Genomic DNA, 3,445 nt, shown 5'->3' with positions numbered 1-3,445 from the left:
TTTGCATATAACTGTCTGATTTTCCTAGCACCATTTATTGAATAGACAGTCTTTACACCATTGTATGTTTTGGCCTCTTTTGTGAAATATTAATTGACCATAAAGATATGGATTTATTTCTGGATTTTTTTGTTCTATTGACTTATATGTCTGTGTTTCTGCCTGTACTATGCTGTTTTGATTACTATGACCTTGTAGTGTAGTTTAGTAGCAGATACTGTGATTCCTCCAACTTTGTTCTTTCTTAAGATTTCTGCAACTACTTGGAGACTTTTGTTGTTCCCTGGGAGTTGTTGCGATATTTGTTCTAGTTCTACAAAATATGCCATTAGAATCTTAATTGCATTGAGCAATTGCATTAAATCTGTAGATTTCTTTGGGTAACTTTGCTAGAGATTTTATCATAAATGAGTATTTAATTTCATGAAATTATTTTTTGCATTTATTGATATGATCATATGGTTTTTATCATTTATTTTGTTTATGTGGTATATTGTTTATTAATTTGCAGATATTGTACCACCTTGCATCCTAGAATATATTCCACCTGATAATGGTGTATGATTTTTTTTAATGTATTGCTAGATTTAGTTTGCTAGTATTTTGTTGAGGATTTATGGACATATGTTCATCAGGGATACTGGATTATAATTTCCATTTTTTTGTAGTATCTTGGTTTTGGAATTAGAATAATAATAATTCTGGTCTTCTGAGGGAGGCTCTGTCCCACAGAGTTTTCCCAGCTGTCATGGATGAAGAAATAAATTGTACCAGACGCATGCTTAACTGGGCAGCACATATACTAAAATTGAAACCATATAGAGAAGATTAGCATGGACCCTGCACAAGGATGACATGCAAATTTGTGAAGCATTTCATATTTTTAACTAGTAGAAGGAAGGAAATAATTAAGACCAGAGCAGAATTGAATGACATAGAAACTAAAAGAATGATTCAAAGGATCAACCAATCCAGGAGCTGGTTCTTTGAAAAGATAAACAAAATCAACAAGCCTTTAAGTAGACTCATCAAGAAAAAGAGGGAGAGGACCCAAATAAATAATATCAGAGATGAAAGAGGAGAAATAACAACTGATACCACAGAAATGCAAAGGATTGTAAGAAATTACTATGAGCAATTATATGCCAAGAAATTTGAAAACCTTGATGAAATGGACAAATTTCTGGAAAAGTAAAACCTTCCGACACTGAATGAAGAAACAGAAAGCTTGAACAGACCAATAACAGCTGGCGATATTGAAGCAGTAATCAAAAAAGTCCTGACACACAAAAGACCTGGACCAGACAGTTTCACAGGAGAATTTTACAAAACACTTAAGTAAGAGCTAATCCCTGTGCTTCTCAGACTATTCCAAAAAATCCAAGAAGAGGGAAGACTCCCAAACTCTTTTTATGAGGCCAGCATCACCCTCATCCCAAAACCAGATAAAGACCCTACAAAGAAAGAAAACTACAGGCCAATATCACTGATGAACATAGATGCTAAAATCCTCAACAAAATATTGGCAAACCACATCCAGCAATACATTAAAAAGATCATATATCATGATCAAGCAGGATTCATCCCAGGGATGCAAGGATGGTTGAACATACGCAAATCAATAAATGTAATACATCACATAAACAAAAGGAAAGACAAAAACCACATGATCATCTCAATAGATGCAGAAAAAGCATTTGATAAGGTACAGCATCCACTTATGATCAAAACACTCAGCAAAATGGGAATAAATGGGGCATTCCTCAACGTAATAAAGGCCATATATGAAAAACCTACAGCCCACATCATACTCAATGGGCAAAAACTAAAAGCTTTTCCACTAAGATATGGAACAAGACAAGGATATCTGCTTTCACCACTTCTGTTCAATATAGTATTGGAAGTCCTAGCCACAACAGTCCAACAAGGAAAAGAAATAAAAAGCATCCAAATTGAGGAGGAAGAAGTAAAACTATCATTGTCTGCAAATGACATGATGTGTACATAGAAAACCCTATAGACTCCACCAAAAATCTACTCAACCTAATGAGTGAATTTGGCAAAACAGCGGGATACAAAGTCAATACTCAGAAATCAAAGGCATTTTTGTACACCAACAATGAAATAGCAGAAGAAAAAATCAGAAAAAAATACTATTAGATATAGCAACAAGAAAAATAAAGTACCTAGGAATAAATTTAACCAAGGAGATAAAAGACCTATATGCAGAAAACTATACAGTGCTGAAGAAAGAAATTATGGAGGATACAAATAAATGAAAGCATATACCATGTTCATGGATTGGAAGAATTAATATCATCAAAATGTCCATACTACCCAAAGCAAATTATAGATTCAGTGTAATCTCTATTAAAATACCAATGACGTATTTCACAGAAATAGAACAGACATTTCAAAGATTTATATGGAAACAAACAAGCGCAACAATTTTGAGAAAGAAAAACAAAGTAGGAGGGAGCACAATACTTAACATCAAACTATATTACTAGGCCACTATAATCAACAGTCTGGTACTGGCACAAGAACAGACACATAGATCAGCGGAAAGGAATAGAAAGCTCAGAAATAAACCCATATCTCTATGGTCAATTAATATTTGACAAGGGGGGCAGAAGCATAAATTGAAATAAAAATAGCCTCTTCAACTAATGGTGTTGGGAGAGCTGGACAGCTACATGCAAAAAAATTAAAATTTGATCATCAGCTGACACCATACACAAAAATAAACTCAAGATGGATAAAAGACTTAAATATAAGTCACAACACCATAAAAGTCCTAGAGGAGAACATAGGCAGGAAACTCTCAGATATCTCACGCAGCAATATTTTCACCAATATGTCCCCTAAAGCAAGGGACATAAAGGAAAAAATAAACAAGTGGGACCTCATCTTCATGGCTAAAGGAAACATCAGCAAAATGAAAAGGGAGCCAACCATATGGAAAAATATATTTGCTAATGATATATCAAACCGAGGTTTGATCGCCAAAATATATAAAGAACTCACATGACTCCACCTGAAGAAGACAAACAATCCTATTAAAAAATGGGCAAAGGACCTGGGCAGACACTTCTCCAAGGAAGAGATACAGAGAGCCCAGAGACATATGAAAGAATGCTCAGCATCTCTAGCCATCAGAGAAGTGCAAATAAAAACCACAATGATATACCACTTCAGACAGTCAGAATGGCCATCATAAACAGATCAACAACCAACTGGTGCTGGAAAGGCTGTAGAGAAAAGGGAACCCTAGTACACTGTTGGTGGGAAGGTAGACTGGTGCAGCCACTGTGTTTGGAATTTCCTCAAAAAGCTATAAATGAAACTGCCTTTTGACCCAGAGATGCCACTGCTGGGATTATACCCTAAGAATCCTAAAACACCAACTCAAAAGAACCTATGCACCCCAATGTACAAAGCAGCA

The 3,445-nt window shown here is 35.2% G+C and overlaps 1 non-coding gene across 1 annotated transcript; it reads left to right on the top strand.

The window, feature by feature from the left end:
• Positions 1 to 778: 778 nt before the first annotated feature.
• LOC129080043 (U6 spliceosomal RNA) lies at positions 779 to 885 on the top strand. Its single transcript, XR_008530131.1, has one exon. It is a non-coding gene; the product is annotated as a U6 spliceosomal RNA (small nuclear RNA).
• The last annotated feature ends 2,560 nt before the right edge of the window (positions 886 to 3,445 follow it).

Source organism: Pteronotus mesoamericanus, unplaced genomic scaffold (assembly GCF_021234165.1).
Source record: "Pteronotus mesoamericanus isolate MK-2021 breed Mesoamerican mustached bat unplaced genomic scaffold, CSHL_Meso_final contig_82, whole genome shotgun sequence".
In the NCBI taxonomy this organism is placed as follows: Eukaryota; Metazoa; Chordata; class Mammalia; order Chiroptera; family Mormoopidae; genus Pteronotus; species Pteronotus mesoamericanus.
The sequence above is the reverse complement of the archived record's forward strand: the minus strand, read 5'-3'. Positions and strand labels throughout refer to the sequence as shown.